Source organism: Ranitomeya variabilis, chromosome 1, assembly GCF_051348905.1.
Source record: "Ranitomeya variabilis isolate aRanVar5 chromosome 1, aRanVar5.hap1, whole genome shotgun sequence".
NCBI lineage: Eukaryota > Metazoa > Chordata > Amphibia > Anura > Dendrobatidae > Ranitomeya > Ranitomeya variabilis.
The window spans coordinates 1,164,128,163-1,164,146,647 of NC_135232.1; the positions used below are offsets into that span (position 1 = coordinate 1,164,128,163).

At 48.7% G+C, this 18,485-nt stretch overlaps 1 protein-coding gene across 1 annotated transcript in view; it reads right to left on the reverse strand.

Moving 5' to 3' along the window:
- Positions 1-18,485, reverse strand: part of LOC143801257 (vomeronasal type-2 receptor 26-like) — a 225,353-nt gene that overhangs the window by 48,297 nt on the left and 158,571 nt on the right. The window lies entirely within an intron of this gene.

Consider the following 18,485-nt stretch of genomic DNA (forward strand, 5'->3'; position numbering starts at 1 on the left):
ATGGCGTTTGGTGGGAAGACACTAGTAGGGTGTGGTGGCTTCTGTGACAGGCCAAGGCATCTTAGGGGCATAAGTCTTGTGAAGTTAGAGGTGCTAATTCAGTGCTATTAATACCTCTTGCTCTGGGCTGGTGCAGTGCGAGCGGTGAAAATTAGGAAGAATGTGGGTTATGCCTCTGCACCAGACCTATCAGCTAGTTAATGTTGCCAGGGTTGTGGGCGCCCCAAATTTGTGGAAATGTTTAATAAGAGGCTGCTGCGGCCATTTTACCCAAGTCACAGGCAGTCATGTGTTTATTTCAAGGATATTAGTTATACTGGTACGACCCATAATCCCTCTTTAACTTATCATGAGTAAAGCCGAATGTATTGATCGTCAGAAATCAAATTTGTGATGAATTTTAAGAAGTTTGCAGGTCCCAGCCAATGCAAACAATTTGTGATTTGATTGATTCATTCAAACCCCCCAAAAATGCTGCCTGCATTTTACACATTGCACGAGATTACATTAGCAAAAGACTTCAGTTACCTCATCACATGGTATAGCTCATACAATCAGCACAGACAATCACAGGCAGTATAAAAGCTGAGGCAGGGAATGCAGCAGACATTTTAGAGTGATTTAGAATAGTGAGAGAACAGCAACACTCACAGCTCAGCAGCAGAGATCAGAAGAGAAAGCTCTAAACTATTGGATTAATACTCCTGACAGTAACATGTTGTGCAATTGGAGCTCTGAAGACAATGAGAGTAGTATTCTGTAAAAAGAACAGAAATTCAAATGACAGGTGGGAGAGATATGAGAGGAACCAGCAGAAGCAGTGTCATACTCTGTGTGATCAACCAATGAGCTGGGGAGCTGGTATCTGTGCTGCTACATTTACTTTACTATTACACAGGGTTTTGTTCATTCTTATTGTACTAGAAAGCAGATGCAAGTCATAATGCAGCGCCCCAGAGTCCTGGTCGTTGCAGTAATGTCGCTCTGCCGCTAAGGGGAGTGATATTACGTCTGATTGCACTAAAGGAGTTTCTCTGACCAGGTATCACTCACACTACACTTCACACTCCGGCCACCAGGGGGGGTGGTTCTATCTACTAGGCCACTCCTCACACTCTGGTAAAACTGGGGGTTGGACAGGAAGACAGGGAGAGAAGTAGCTGGGAAGAGCTAGTGAGAGGACCTGTCAGGGATGGGATCCTGGCAGACTCCTCAGAGCAGAACTAACCAGTAAACAACGGGAATACAGAAAAGGAGAAATACCAGAAGGGGTCTTGCTGTTAGACCGAGGCAACATCCTTCTGAGGCGCAAACAGTCGGTGGCCGGAACGCCGAGCAAGTAAGAGACTTTAAGTACATTGCAAACCACGGCAGGGCAGCTAACTACAGGTTGGCTGTCTCACTTAACACCTAAGCAGACAACGGAGGCAGCTGTGGGAGAGGGGCGACTCTAGGGTCCCGGAAGAACTCCAGGCCTACCCCGTCATACGGGTGCGTCCTACCATATCACCTGGGGGACGGAGAGAACGAACATCAGACAGACAGGAACAGTTGTGAGGACTATCCCGGGGGCTCAGCAGGGAAGGACTACAACACACAGCGCTAGAAGGTAGACACTGATTCCCACCTGTAAAGAGAACTCCTGATGTGCCTTTGGACCGGCCGGTCTCAAACAGCCCTGTTGACAGCGCTCTGGACTGAGGACTCTAAAACCTTCAGTAAAGAGGTAAAGAGACTGCAACCTGGTGTCCTCGTTATTTACTGCACCGCACTACAACAACATCATCATCTCAGACCTTCACCTTTATTGTGCGCCCCACGGCAGGGTCACGGACCGGGTCTAGCCACCGTGACACCCCATCAGAGCAGAGACTCAGAGGCCCGGAACCGGGTGCCCCTCGGCCCTGCGGCAGTGGGGGCGCTCCATTTTGGCGTCACGAACAGGATCTACTTAAGCCTGAAGAGTCAGGTTATGTGTGCCTTGGAACTCTGATTTATTGTGCAAGGACTGTGCTTTACTGCAAGGACTGTGTGTTGCCAATTGCCGCCAAGAGTTCCCGCCACAATTCGCCATTGCCGCGCGCGGAGGGAGGAGCCTCAGCTTCGTGGGCGGAACCGGCCAAAAGAAGCGCGGAACGAGAAAGCGCGGTAACGTGCCGATCCCGGAAGAGGAACTCCGACCTGCAGCAGGTTAGTGGGAGGAAGGGACAACCATGTCCGATTCGGGAGGAGAAGAGGTGGCGATCGCAGCCGCGGATGCAGGGGCACCTCCAGTCCCCGCGGCGGGTGAAGCCGTGGCCCTAATACCATCACTGGTTGCCGCAGAACCCGCTGCCCCCCTCAGTCAGTCGGACGCTGCCGCTAACACAAAGGCCATAATGCCATTCTCTATGCCGTACCTGCCCGGAGCGGCCTGGCTCCCACGATACTCTGGGGAGTCGCATACATTCACTGACTTTAAGGAAGGGATCTGCAGCCTGCTCGAGTTCTATCTCCTGACAGAGCCGCAGAAAGTTCATATGATAACTGGCCAACTCTTTGGGGCGGCTCTGAGAGAATTGAAATCCTGGCCCGCCGAGGATAAGGGAACTGCACAACAGATCTTTACAAAGCTTAAAGCCACCTTCGATACTCGCACTGCTACAGAAATTAAACTGACTTTCTATGGATGCAAACAGAGACCGCAGGATAGCTTACGAGACTATGCCCTTAATCTCCAGGAGGCGATGCGGGCCATTAAGCAGAGTGACCCTGGCAGCATGCAGGATGAGGATAAACTCCTGAAGGAGCGGTTCATTGAGGGGCTCCTGTGCAGTCACCAGCGGGGCCAATTGCACTTCCTGGCCATGCAAAATCCAGACTTGACTTTTGCGCAATTCAAAGATAAAGCTATCCAGGCATTGCAGGAGCGCCAGCCCAGCCTTGCAGCACCTCCCCGGCGCCCCGCTCTCACATATCACCAGGAGGTGGCGTCGGATGCCCCAGTCGCCGCCGAAGCAGATGCCCAGAGCCTAGAGGACGACTCCCCTGCAGGACTCCGCCTCCAGATGCAAGAGCTAACCAAGAGCGTTGCTGCCCTGGCCCGGACGATGCAGTCCCTACAGGAGGCCCCCAAGGAGAAGATCCAGTTGGCCTCCAGACCAGAGGATGTCCCTTGGATGCGACAGAGGAGGACTCCACCGACCAGAGCCCGGAACGACGACCGCTTCCACCAGGACGGACGACCCATCTGCCGCCGCTGTCACCAGGTGGGCCACCTGGCAAGGTACTGTCCTTTAAACGAGCAACCCCTGGGGCAAAGGGCCAACCCCCAGGAGTAGGACGGTCAGGCCCGCAGCATTGGAGAACCAAGTATATTGGAGGACGACCAGTTCTCCCTGTAGTGGTTGATGGAATCCCCTTGAACGCTTTGCTGGACACCGGTTCTCAGGTGACGACTATACCTTACGTGCTTTATAAACGGTATTGGGAGGACACCGATATTACTCGTGGCCCTGACGATGATTTCACCATAATAGCCAGTAATGGTCAGCCGTTGCCACAAGTGGGGTATAAGGAGGTCACCATCAAGGTGGGGCGGGTGGAATTGAAAGCCCAAGGGATTGTGATTGTTGATATTGATCGTCGAGAAAGTAATCCCATGATGACTCTTGTTACTAATGTTATAGAAAATTGTCTTGCAGAAGTTATTGTTTTGTTGCAACAGGTGGCAGAAACCGCTGGCCACAGTGAACAACGCGCCCTGCAAAAAGAAATCAGAGCTCTGATGCAGAGACAGCAGGTAGAGCTGACTGGTGGTGAGATTGGTCGTGTCACTGTGAGTGATTCAAACCCCATCGCGATACCCCCCAGGAGTGAAATGTTAATATGGTGTCGGGCAGCCATAGGCCTCAGGGGAAAGGACTACCAGGCCTTGGTAGAGCCAGTATATTCAGACAATAGGCCTACTATCCTGACAGCCCGGGGGGTGGTCGACGTTCACCAGGGGAGAGTGCCCGTACGTGTCCTCAATTGTGGGGAGGAAGAGGTTCACCTCACCAAATATGCCATGCTCGCCAAATTGTTCACTGTTAACAATAGTGTGATACAGACACCCGAACCCTTGGTCCCGTCAAACGTGGCGGAGGACAACGGTTCTGCAGAGCACTCGAAAGATTGGTGTCGGGAATTGCATGTGGGCACTGACTCTACCCCATCCCATCTAAAACAGGGGGCCTACAGGGTGGTACACGAGTACCAGCAGGTATTCAGCAAACACCCCTTAGATTTTGGGCAGGTGAAAGGGATCCAACATCATATCCCCACGGGAGATCACCGACCCATAAAAGAGAGATATCGCCCTGTACCCCCAGCTCATTACCAGTGTGCCAAGGACATGTTGCGGGAAATGAAGGAGGCTGGGGTGGTGAGAGACAGCTGTAGCCCCTGGGCAGCTCCGTTAGTCCTTGTTAAAAAGAAAGATGGTACAATGAGGATGTGTGTTGATTATAGACAGTTGAATCGCATTACACATAAAGACGCATACCCGCTGCCCAGGATAGAGGAGTCTCTGGCTGCCTTAAAATCTGCTAACTACTTCTCTACCTTAGATCTCACCAGTGGGTACTGGCAGGTTCCTGTGGCGGAGGCGGACAAGGAGAAGACAGCCTTCACGACCCCAATGGGTCTCTGCGAGTTCAACTACATGCCCTTCGGATTGTGCAATGCTCCCGGGACGTTCCAGAGGATGATGGAGTGCTGCTTGGGACACATGAACTTTGAAACCGTGCTGCTGTATTTGGATGATGTCATTGTCTTCTCTAAGACCTACGAAGACCATCTGAAGCACCTGGCCGAGGTGTTTGAAGCCCTGTCCAACTTCGGCTTAAAGGTGAAACCGTCCAAGTGTCATCTGCTGAAACCTAAAGTGCAGTACCTGGGCCATGTGGTGAGCGCTGAAGGAGTGGCCCCAGACCCTGACAAGGTCACAGTGATCAAGGACTGGCCAAAGCCCAGTGACCTCCACAAAGTCCGGCAGTTCCTCGGGCTGGTAGGCTATTACCAGAGGTTCATTAAAGACTTTACCAAGAAGGCCGCACCCTTGCAAAACCTGCTGGTGGGCCAACCAAAGAAGACCAAGGGGAGGAACACCCCCTTTGATTGGAACGAGGAGCTGGAGGGATCCTTCACTTGTTTGAAGTCGGCACTGATGGGAGAAGAGGTACTGGCTTACCCCGAATATGACAAACCGTTCGTGCTGTACACAGATGCCAGCAATGTGGGATTAGGAGCTGTGCTGTCCCAGGTCCAGGAAGGCAAAGAAAGGGTGATCGCTTACGCCAGCAGGAAACTCCGTCCCATGGAAAGGAACCCTGACAACTACAGTTCCTTTAAGCTGGAATTCCTTGCTGTCGTCTGGGCAGTGACAGAGAGGTTCAAACACTACCTGGCCTGTTGTGAATTCGGTTTGTGGGCTCCCCCGGTGGTCTGTTATGGTAGTGTCTCTTATGTGCCTTCCTCCATCTCTGATTACCTGTCGCCACCCTCTTGGGGAGTTTCCTATTTAAGGCTGCTTGGCTGTTAGTCACATGCCGGCCAACAATGTGCTAGTAGCATTCTGTTGCATTCACCTGCCTCAAGTTCCAGTTCAGCTAAGTTGAATTTTGTTTCTTGTTTTGCTATTTTTGTCCAGCTATCTGCAATGTGACTCTTCAGTGCTGGAAGCTCTTGTGGACAGAAAATTACTACTCCAGTGGCATGAGTTGTCACTGGAGTTTAAAGTATTTTCTGGATGGTGTTTTTGAATAGTGATTTTTAGGTCGACCGTGAAGTAACACTTTCCTGTCCTTCTGCTATCTAGTAAGCGGACCTCACTGTGCTAAATCTGCTGTTCATCCTACGTATGTCATTTCCTCTGAACTCACCGTCAATATCTGTGGGGGTCTACTATCATCTTTTGGGGTTCCTCACTGGAGGTAAGGCAGGCCTGTATATTCCTCTTATAGGGGTAGTTAGATCTCCGGCTGGCGCGTGGTGTCTAGGGCATCGTAGGTACATCCCCCGGCTACTGTAAGTGTTGGGTCAGGTTCAGGTCACGGTCGACCTTAGTTTCCATCACCCGAGAGCTAGTCCGTTTTGTATTCTTTTTCCCATGGTCATTGGGGTAACCATAACAGTTTGGCCGGCCTATAAAAAATCTATGTGTTAAAATATGCACTAAAGTAGGAAGGAGAAGAAAAGGTTTTTTTTTTTTTTTTTTTTTTTTTTTTTTTTTTCTGTGTTTGAAAGTGCACCTTAGTTTGATCATTTGTATTCCTTGCTTAAACTGCAGTCTTCAGACTTTTTTTTCTCTCCTCTCCTCTTAACCTCTGAATGCTTGGGTTACACCCATTTGAAACATGGATCCACAGAGTTTAGTTGCAGGTTTGAATAACCTTGCGACAAAAGTACAGAACCTACAAGAGTTTGTTATACGTGCTCCAATGTCTGAACCTAAGATTCCTCTGCCTGAATACTTTACCGGAGACAGATCCCGGTTTTTGAGTTTCAGAGAAAATTGCAAATTGTTTTTGTCTCTGAGATCTCACTCTGCTGGTGATCAGACTCAACAAGTTAAAATTGTTATCTCTCTACTGCGCGGCGACCCACAAAGTTGGGCATTTGCATTATCGCCAGGGGATCCTGCGTTGTTAAATGTAGATGCGTTTTTTCAGGCTTTGGGGTTGCTTTATGAAGAACCTAATTTGGAGATTTTGGCTGAGAAAGCCTTGATAGCTCTTTCCCAAGGGCAAGATGAAGCTGAGATATACTGCCAGAAATTCCGTAAATGGTCGGTGCTTACTAAATGGAATGAGTGCGCTTTAGCAGCTAATTTCAGAGAAGGTCTCTCTGATGCCGTGAAGGATGTCATGGTGGGGTTCCCTGTGCCTACAGGTCTGAATGATGCCATGAAATTGGCTATCCAGATTGATCGGCGTTTGCGGGAGCGCAAATCTGTGCACCATATGGCGGGGTCTTCTGAGGAAGAATCTGGGCACCATATGGCGGTATCTTCTGAGCAAAAACCTGTGCACCATATGGCGGTGTCTTCTGAGCAAAGACCTGTGCACCATTTGGCGGTGACCTCTGAAAAGGCATTAGAGCATATGCAATGCGATCGTGTTTTGTCTAGAGGCGAACGTCAAAATTACAGGCGCAAAAATGGATTGTGCTTCTACTGTGGAGATCCAGCTCATGTTATATCAGCATGCTCTAAACGTATAAATAAGGTTGATAAAAAGGTTGATAAATCTTTTTCTACAGGTACCTTGCAGTCAAAATTTCTTTTGTCCGTGACATTGATTTGTACCTTATCATCTGTGACTGTGAATGCTTATGTGGATTCTGGCGCCGCTCTGAGTCTCATGGATTGGTCCTTTGCCAAGCGTTGTGGGTTTGATTTGGAGCCGTTGGAAGTTTCTATTCCCCTGAAGGGTATTGATTCTACACCTTTGGCTAGCAATAAACCACAATATTGGACACAAGTGACTATGCGTCTTACCCCAGACCATCAGGAGATTATTCGTTTCCTTGTATTATATAACCTACATGATGTCTTAGTGCTTGGATTACCATGGTTACAGATTCATAATCCCGTCTTGGACTGGAAATCTATGTCTGTGTTGAGCTGGGGATGTCGGGGTATTCATGGGGATGCACCTTTGGTTCCTATTTCTTCATCTACTCCCTCTGAGATCCCAGCATTTCTGTCAGATTTTTATGATGTCTTTCAAGAGCCTAAAGTTGATTCTCTCCCTCCCCACAGAGAGTGTGACTGCGCTATTGAATTGATCCCCGGTAGTAAGTTTCCTAAGGGTCGCTTGTTTAATTTGTCTGTACCTGAACATACTGCTATGCGGGAGTATATCAGAGAATCCTTGGAAAAGGGTCATATTCGCCCCTCGTTGTCTCCACTAGGGGCAGGATTTTTCTTTGTAGGTAAAAAGGATGGTTCATTGAGACCTTGTATCGACTATCGACTTTTGAATAAGATTACAGTTAAATACCAGTACCCGTTACCTTTACTTACTGATCTGTTTGCTCGTATAAAGGGGGCTAAGTGGTTCACTAAGATCGATCTACGTGGTGCGTATAATTTGGTGCGGATTAAGCAGGGGGATGAGTGGAAGACCGCATTTAATACGCCTGAAGGCCATTTTGAGTATTTGGTAATGCCTTTCGGTCTCGCAAATGCCCCTTCCGTTTTTCAGTCCTTTATGCACGATATTTTCCGTGAATATCTGGATAAGTTTATGATTGTGTATTTGGATGATATTCTTGTTTTTTCGGAGGACTGTGAATCTCACGTTCAACAGGTCAGGAGAGTTTTTCAGGTTTTGCGAGCTAATTCTCTTTTTGTAAAGGGCTCAAAGTGTAGTTTTGGAGTTCAGAGAATTTCCTTTTTGGGATATATTTTTTCCCCTTCATCTATGGAGATGGACCCTGTCAAGGTTCAGGCTATTTGTGATTGGATGCAACCTACTTCTTTGAAGAGTCTGCAAAAGTTCTTGGGTTTTGCTAATTTCTATCGCCGATTTATAGCGGGTTTTTCTGCCATTGCTAAACCTTTGACTGATTTGACCAAAAAGGGTGCTGATGTTGCTAATTGGTCCTCTGCGGCTGTGGAGGCCTTTCAAGAGCTTAAGCGCCGCTTTTCTTCCGCCCCTGTGTTGCGCCAACCTGATGTGTTACTTCCGTTCCAGGTTGAGGTGGATGCTTCGGAGATCGGAGCAGGTGCAGTTTTGTCGCAGAAAGATCCTGACTGCTCAGTAATGAGACCATGTGCGTTTTTCTCCCGAAAGTTTTCGCCCGCTGAGCGAAATTATGATGTGGGAAATCGGGAACTTCTGGCCATGAAGTGGGCGTTTGAGGAGTGGCGTCATTGGCTTGAGGGTGCTAGACACCAGGTGGTGGTCCTCACTGACCACAAGAATCTAATTTATCTTGAGTCGGCCAGGCGTCTGAATCCTAGACAGGCGCGCTGGTCGTTGTTTTTCTCCCGATTTAACTTTGTGGTGTCATATCTGCCTGGGTCCAAGAATGTGAAGGCGGATGCCCTCTCTAGGAGTTTTGAGCCTGACTCGCCTGGTGATTCCGAACCTACCGGCATCCTGAAGGATGGGGTGATATTGTCAGCTGTCTCCCCAGACCTGCGGCGTTCTTTGCAGGAGTTTCAGGTGGATAGGCCTGATCGCTGTCCGCCTGGTAGACTGTTTGTCCCTGATGATTGGACCAGTAGAGTTATCTCGGAGGTTCATTCTTCCGCGTTGACAGGTCATCCTGGAATTTTTGGCACCAGGGATTTGGTGTCTAGGTCCTTCTGGTGGCCTTCTTTGTCTCGAGATGTGCGCATGTTTGTGCAGTCTTGTGATGTTTGTGCTCGGGCCAAGCCCTGCTGTTCTAAGGCCAGTGGGTTGTTGTTGCCCTTGCCTATTCCTAAGAGGCCTTGGACGCACATTTCTATGGACTTTATTTCTGACCTTCCGGTTTCTCGTAGGATGTCTGTCATCTGGGTGATTTGTGACCGTTTTTCCAAGATGGTTCATTTGGTACCTTTGCCCAAATTGCCCTCCTCCTCTGAGTTGGTTCCTCTATTTTTTCAGAATGTGGTGCGTTTGCATGGTATTCCTGAGAATATAGTGTCTGACAGGGGTACTCAGTTTGTGTCTAGATTTTGGCGGACGTTCTGTGCCAGGATGGGTATCGATTTGTCTTTTTCGTCTGCATTCCATCCTCAGACTAATGGCCAGACTGAGCGTACTAATCAGACCTTGGAGACTTACTTGAGGTGTTTTGTGTCCGCTGATCAGGATGATTGGCTTGACTTTTTGCCATTGGCAGAGTTTGCCCTTAACAATCGGGCTAGTTCTGCCACTTTGGTTTCTCCATTTTTTTGTAATTCAGGGTTTCACCCTCGGTTTTCGTCCGGTCAATTGGAGTCTTCGGATTGTCCTGGAGTGGATGCTGTGGTTGATAGGATGCATCAGATTTGGGGACAGGTTGTGGACAATCTGAAGTTGTCCCAGGAGAAGACTCAACAGTTCACTAATCGTCATCGGCGTATTGGTCCTCGTCTTGGTGTTGGGGACCTGGTGTGGCTGTCTTCTCGATTTGTTCCTATGAAGATCTCGTCTCCTAAGTTTAAGCCTCGGTTTATCGGCCCTTATAGGATTCTGGAGGTTCTTAATCCTGTGTCCTTTCGTTTGGACCTCCCAGCATCTTTTAATATCCATAATGTTTTCCATCGGTCATTATTGCGGAGGTATGAGGTACCGGTTGTTCCTTCTGCTGATCCACCTGCTCCTGTGTTGGTTGAGGGTGAATTGGAGTATGTGGTGGAAAAGATCTTGGACTCCCGTGTTTCCAGACGGAGACTTCAGTATCTGGTTAAGTGGAAAGGTTATGGCCAGGAGGATAATTCTTGGGTGACAGCATCCGATGTTCATGCTCCCGATTTGGTTCGTGCATTTCATAGTGCTCATCCAGGTCGCCCTGGTGGTTCTGGTGAGGGTTCGGTGCCCCCTCCTTAAGGGGGGGGTACTGTTGTGAATTCGGTTTGTGGGCTCCCCCGGTGGTCTGTTATGGTAGTGTCTCTTATGTGCCTTCCTCCATCTCTGATTACCTGTCGCCACCCTCTTGGGGAGTTTCCTATTTAAGGCTGCTTGGCTGTTAGTCACATGCCGGCCAACAATGTGCTAGTAGCATTCTGTTGCATTCACCTGCCTCAAGTTCCAGTTCAGCTAAGTTGAATTTTGTTTCTTGTTTTGCTATTTTTGTCCAGCTATCTGCAATGTGACTCTTCAGTGCTGGAAGCTCTTGTGGACAGAAAATTACTACTCCAGTGGCATGAGTTGTCACTGGAGTTTAAAGTATTTTCTGGATGGTGTTTTTGAATAGTGATTTTTAGGTCGACCGTGAAGTAACACTTTCCTGTCCTTCTGCTATCTAGTAAGCGGACCTCACTGTGCTAAATCTGCTGTTCATCCTACGTATGTCATTTCCTCTGAACTCACCGTCAATATCTGTGGGGGTCTACTATCATCTTTTGGGGTTCCTCACTGGAGGTAAGGCAGGCCTGTATATTCCTCTTATAGGGGTAGTTAGATCTCCGGCTGGCGCGTGGTGTCTAGGGCATCGTAGGTACATCCCCCGGCTACTGTAAGTGTTGGGTCAGGTTCAGGTCACGGTCGACCTTAGTTTCCATCACCCGAGAGCTAGTCCGTTTTGTATTCTTTTTCCCATGGTCATTGGGGTAACCATAACACTGGCCTCTGCGAAATTCACCGTCTTCACGGATAACAACCCGCTAACGCATCTGGATACTGCCAAACTCGGGGCCTTGGAACAGCGGTGGATGGCCCGGCTGTCCAACTACGATTTCACCATCAAGTACCGGGCAGGACACAAGAATGCCAATGCCGATGCCTTGTCCCGAATGCCCAATTTGCCAGAAACGGGAGAAGACCCGGAGGCACTTGAAGAGGTGGAGCTGCCTGCATTCCATCGCTCCAAAGCCACTCAGCACTCTCATCATGTGAAGAACAGGCACAGGAACCAACTGGATGCCACGCTGAATCCCCTGCCCCATCACGGGTGGGCGGAAACCCAGGATGGTGACCCCGCGGTCCGTCGGGTGAAAGAGCTCTTGACGCAGGCAGGGTTGCATCCCGGCCCAGATGATCCACAGGAAACCCAACAGCTGTGGAAGGGGAGAAGCAAACTGTTTATCCATGATGGCAAGCTGTGCAGGAGGAGCATTGACCCACGTACTCATGAATTGGTGTGGCAGATAGTGGTGCCAAGGCGAGATGCGCCCATGGTTCTGGGGGCCTACCATGATGGAGCCGGACACTTCGGATGGAGGAAGCTAGAAAGGCTACTCCAAGGGAGGTTCTATTGGATTGGCATGAAGAGAACCATTGAGAAGTGGTGTCGGGAGTGTGGTCCATGTAGTCTGCGCAGGAAGGACCGTGACAGTCAACGGGCTCCCCTGCGGCCTATCATCACCAAACGGCCGCTCGAACTGGTCGCACTGGATCATGTGAAGCTGACACCTAGCCGGTCAGGCTATATCTACGCCCTTACCATCATGGACCACTACTCCAGGTTTTTGGTGGTTGTACCTGTCAAGGATCTAACGGCCAGGACTGCCGCCAGGGCCTTCCAGCAGTACTTTTGTAGGCCCCATGGCTACCCAGAGAAGGTACTGACCGATCAGGGACCTGCATTCGAAGCAGAAGTGTTCCAAGAATTCTGCCAACTGTATGGGTGTAAGAAGATCAGAACCACACCGTACCATCCTCAAACCAACGGGATGTGCGAGAAGATGAACCAAGTGGTAATCGATTTATTGAAGACCTTGCCTGTGGAGGAACGGAATCTGTGGCCGACAAAGTTGCCTGACTTGGTGGATATCTACAATCACATCCCAGTAAATTCCACCAACTGTACTCCAGCGTACCTAATGAGGGGAAGGCCTAGCCAGTTACCCGTTGATCTGGACATGGGGGTCCTAGTCCCCGAAGATACCTCACCGGATGCAGATTGGGATGCAGAAAGGCAGCGAAGGTACCGCAAAGTACAGGAGTGCGTGGAAAGAAGTCTCGCCCAGGCTAGGCAAAAACAAGAAAGGGACTACAACCAGCACGCTCCTGCGACTCCCCTGTCACCTGGTGAGCAAGTACTTAAACGAAAGAGGAGACTACACAAGCTCGATGACCAATGGGAAGCGGAACCGTATACCATCCTGCCATCCGATTTCGATAACAAGAAGGTCTGTCTCATCAGCAAGGACAGAGGGGAGACCTCGACAGCGGTATCCAGGGATCACCTTAAGGTCTGCCCCGATAAGTTGAGAGAGAGGGACACGGCCCCAGGAATCTCCCCGCCGGTGGAAAAGGAGATGATCCATACCGTCCTTGGTGACTTTCCCCAGTCCCGGACTCAGATAAATCAGGCCATCGTGGTACCTGATCTAATGTTTCCACAGCCGGACCCACCAGAAACAATGGTGGTACCAGATCATCCGGCCCCGCAACCTCAACAAGCCTTACCTGAAGATGCCATGCCAACCGTTGAACCGGCAAATCCTCCCTCTGCTATCGGTGAATCTGCCGTACCCACTGTTGATAGCAGCAGCTCTGAGAGCCCTAACCTGCCAGTGCTACCCAGACTCACTAGAAGTGTAGCTAGAAGACAGTGCACTGCACCAGCGGTAGCAAGCATAGTGGGCCCTGTTAGGCCAGTAGCAACCCCTGCGCTGCGAAGGTCCACACGCAGCACTCAAAATCAAACTCCCCTCTGCTACAAAACTTGGAGGTATTAATAAGGGCTGCTATTTAGTTGAAAATGTTTGTGTGCATATCTTTTGTTACAGGTTTTAAAATGGACAATAGAGTAATGGACGGTGAATTGCTCAAAAACTTTAAAAAGGGGGACCCCTTTGTTTACCCGGGGTCCCCGCTGTTTCAACCACTGAACTGAGAGTCATAAACTGTGCATGACCTAACTTTCGCAACGTTCAAGAGTCCTCACCTCCCCTAAAGGGAAGCACTGTTATGTTTAATTGTTTATGCTATTTAAAAATTTTGTGTGTTTTCTGTTAACATGTATTGTTGTTCTTGTTTTCCCAGTCCGGGAGTACTGGATTTAACCGGGGGGAGTGCAGCGCCCCAGAGTCCTGGTCGTTGCAGTAATGTCGCTCTGCCGCTAAGGGGAGTGATATTACGTCTGATTGCACTAAAGGAGTTTCTCTGACCAGGTATCACTCACACTACACTTCACACTCCGGCCACCAGGGGGAGTGGTTCTATCTACTAGGCCACTCCTCACACTCTGGTAAAACTGGGGGTTGGACAGGAAGACAGGGAGAGAAGTAACTGGGAAGAGCGAGTGAGAGGACCTGTCAGGGATGGGATCCTGGCAGACTCCTAAGAGCAGAACTAACCAGTGAACAACGGGAATACAGTAAAGAGGAATTAGGACCAGAAGGAGTCGTGCTGTTAGACCGAGGCAACATCCTTCTGAGGCGCAAACAGTCGGTGGCCGGAACGCCGAGCAAGTAAGAGACTCTATGTACTACTGCAAACCACGGCCGGACAGCCAATTACAGGTTGGCTGTCTCACTTAACACCTAAGCAGACAACGGAGGCAGCTGTGGGAGAGGGGCGACTCTAGGGTCCCGGAAGAACTCCAGGCCTACCCCGTCATATGGGTGCGTCCTACCATATCACCTGGGGGACGGAGAGAACGAACATCAGACAGACAGGAACAGTTGTGAGGACTATCCTGGGGGCTCAGCAGGGAAGGACTACAACACACAGCGCTAGAAGGTAGACACTGATTCCCACCTGTAAAGAGAACTCCTGATGTGCCTTTGGACCGGCCGGTCTCAAACAGCCCTGTTGACAGCGCTCTGGACTGAGGACTCTAAAACCTTCAGTAAAGAGGTAAAGAGACTGCAACCTGGTGTCCTCGTTATTTACTGCACCGCACTACAACAACATCATCATCTCAGACCTTCACCTTTATTGTGCGCCCCACGGCAGGGTCACGGACCGGGTCTAGCCACCGTGACACCCCATCAGAGCAGAGACTCAGAGGCCCGGAACCGGGTGCCCCTCGGCCCTGCGGCAGTGGGGGCGCTCCAATAACAATAAAATCTGTAATATGTGTCAGTCAGAGCAGGTGAGCTTGCTAGAATTTCACATCTGAACATGTCACGGCATGAATACTGTGCAATATTGTAGGAGCTATTGTAGGAACCCTTTTTTAGGCTGAAAAGTGCCCCTCCCGGCTTATACTCGAGAATTGTCCCAGGGATCAGAGGGGGATCAGCAGGAGTGGCGGCTGTCACATCATATTCACCCTCCCGGTGCAGTCTCTGCATCTCCCTTCTTCTCAGATGGTCTCTGGTGCCTGCAGCTCTTCCTGTGTTCAGCAGTCACGTGGTACCGCTCATTAAAGTAATGAATATGGACACGACTCCACTCCCATAGGCACGGCATGCATATTCATTACTTTAATGAGCGGTACCATGTGACCACTGAACACAGGAATACGCTGTCAGTGCAGAGAAGCAGGGACTTGCAGAGAGAACGTGCCAGGATGGGGTGAGTAGAACGGGGGAGGGAGCCATGCGATATTCACCTTTTCCCATTCCACCGAGGTGAGTATGTCTTTTTTTTTTCTTATCGCAGCAGCAGCATATGGGGCATATTATGCTATGGAGCATCTTATGGGGCCATCAACCTTTATGGAGCAACACATGGGGCATATTATTCTATGGAGCATCCTATGGGGCCATCAACTTTTATGGAGCAGCATATGGGGCATATTATGCTATGAAGCATGTTAAGGGGGCCATCAACCTTTATGGATCAGCATATGGGGCTTATTATTCTATGGAGCATCTTATGGGGCCATTATTAACCTTTGTGCAGCATTATATGTGGCACATTTTTGTATGGAGCATCTTATGGGACCCGTCATAAACTTTATGGAGCATTATATGGGGCGTATTTTGTATGGAGCATCTTATGGGGCTAATGATTCAATATGGATATTCAAAAACATTTAACGTACTGATTACTCAATCAATTTTACTTTTATTGGTATCTATTTTTATTTCTTAAATTTACCAGTAGCTGCTGCATTTCCCACCCTAGGCTTATACTGGAGTCAATACGTTTTCCCAGTTTTTTGTGGCAAAACTAGGGGGTCTTGGCTTATATTCGGGTCGGCTTATACTCGAGTATATATGGTAATTGAATTTTGTTAAAAAAGTAGAAAACATGCTGAAAACTAAAAACATGTAGACATTTAACTGCACGCATCTATTTTTTCACACTTGTGTTACTAGTCCAATATGACAACATATGAGCCGCACCTTGGCTGCTTCCACATTGTCTTTTTACCTAACTATCAGAACTTTTTACGTCTGCTTTAGACAGGAAATGGTGAGTTTTCTCTGAGCACCATCTCCTATTTACGTCAGCCCTGTCCTTCCTTTCACTCTCTGCAGACTAGGATAGAGAGTGGAGGGGCCACAGGTCTCTATAGCACTTAATCTCCTATTACATACGATTCCCCTGATGATTATGCTAGAATGAAACGCGTTGGACATTGGGACACCACCTGAGGGAGCGCGCAAGGCATGTTTAGCACAGGGGTAGATGTGGACTGCCCTTGTCAGGGCGGGAGTCTGAGGAATAGGCCATTGCTAGCCCCATAGGGACCGACAGGGTATTGTCTGTTCCACAAATTGACTGAGGATCAATCTACAAAACAAGATTTACTACCCCCCTCCATACGGTCATCTGATTGGGTGAGAAGGTTTCCTTTTATTTTCTTCTCACCATGGATTTCTCTGTATTTGACCATTACTGGCAGTAACATCATGCTGCCATATATGTTATACTACTCTGTTTCCATGCAGACAGGATTATACTGCCGTGTCTTTGGGGACTAGGCTCAATCTATCGGAGCACAGGTTTTTGCCTCATGAAGGTATTTCTTGTAGTCTTGTAGATTCTTATCCCGGCTACTGCAGGTTGAATCCTTTTTATCCTGGGTAGGTTTTTTCCTCGGTTTTTGTCTCACTGACCATCATCAACCGTGATTAACACCCCACCTTTTTGCACATTAAGGCCGGGGTCACACATGCGTGTTTTACGGACGTAAGAGCGCAGAAACTACATCCGTAAAACTCGCATTACATACGGCACAATGATTCTCAATGGGGCTGCTCCTATTAGCCGTATATTACGGTTCAGTATTATACGGCTTTCTACGGCCGTACAAAATCGCAGCATGCTGCTTTTGTCAGCGTATTGTGCAAAAAAATCACCAATGAAAGTCTATGGGGGCGAGAAAAATACGGATTCCACACGGACCAGCAGTGTGACTTTCAAGAAATACGCAGCCGTGTTCTATAGAAAAGCCGGTAATTCAATTGCCGGCTTTTCATTTCTCCTGCACAAACCCGACAGGATATGAGACATGGTTTACATACAGTAAACCATCTCATATCCCCTTTTTTTTTGCATATTCCACACTACTAATGTTAGTTGTGTGTATGTGCAAAATTTCAGCGCTGTAGCTGCTAAAATAAAGGGTTAAATGGTGGAAAAAATTGACGTGGGCTCCAGCGCAATTTTCTCCACCAGAATGGTAAAGCCAGTGACTGAGGGCAGATATTAATAGCCAGGAGAGGGTCCATGGTTATTGGCCCCCCGTGGCTACAAACATCTGCCCCCAGCCACCCCAGAAAAGGCACATCTGGAAGATGCGCCTATTCTGGCACTTGGCCACTCTCTTCCCACTCCCTGTAGCGGTGGGATATGGGGTAATGAAGGGTTAATGCCACCTTGCTATTGTAAGGTGACATTAAGCCAGATTGATAATGGGGAGGCGTCAATTATGACACCTATCCATTATTAATCCAATTGTCTGAAAGGGTTAAAAAACACACACACACACATGATTTAAAAGTATTTAATGAAATAAACACAGCGGTTGTTGTAATAATTTATTGCTCTCTCAATCCATTTGTAGGCCCTCGCTTGGCAAAATAATAAACGCACAAGATACATACCTTCTGATGTCCTATCACGTCCAACGAAGTAATCCATCTGAAGGGGTAACTAATATTACAGGCAGGAGCTGCGATTAAACCACTCGCTCGTGCCTGTAATCCCCGGGTGCTGAAAGGAAAGCTGGATCTGTACTTACATTGAGTCGCGGTGATGCGCCCCTGCTGGATGTTCTCATGAACTGCAGCCTGGGAACTTTTCCCACGCTCCAGGTCATATGAGGACATCCACCAGGGGGCGCATCACCGCGACTGAAGGAAATGTAGGTCAATGACCTACATTTCATTCATTCGCCGGGGAATTACAAGCAGGAGCACACCGCTGCATTAGCAGGGCTCCTGCCTGTAATATTAGTTAACCCCTTCAGATGGATTACTTCGTGGGACGTGACGGTTCACCAGAAGGTATGTATCTTGTGCGTTTATTATTTTGCCAAGCGAGGGCCTGGAAATGGATTGAGAGAACAATAAATTATTACAACAACCGCTGTGTTTATTTCATTAAAATACTTTTAAATCATGTGTGTGTGTGTTTTTTAACCCTTTCAAACAATTGGATTAATAATGGATAGGTGGCATAATTGACACCTCCCCATTATTAATCTGGCTTAATGTCACCTTACAATAGCAAGGTGGCATTAACCCTTCATTACCCCATATCCCACCGCTACAGGGAGTGGGAAGAGAGTGGCCAAGTGCCAGAATAGGCGCATCTTCCAGATGTGCCTTTTCTGGGGTGGCTGGGGGCAGATGTTTTTAGCAACGGTGGGGCCAATAACCATGGACCCTCTCCTGGCTATTAATATCTGCCCTCAGTCACTGGCTTTACCATTCTGGCGGAGAAAATTGCGCGGGAGCCCACGCCAATTTTTTCCGC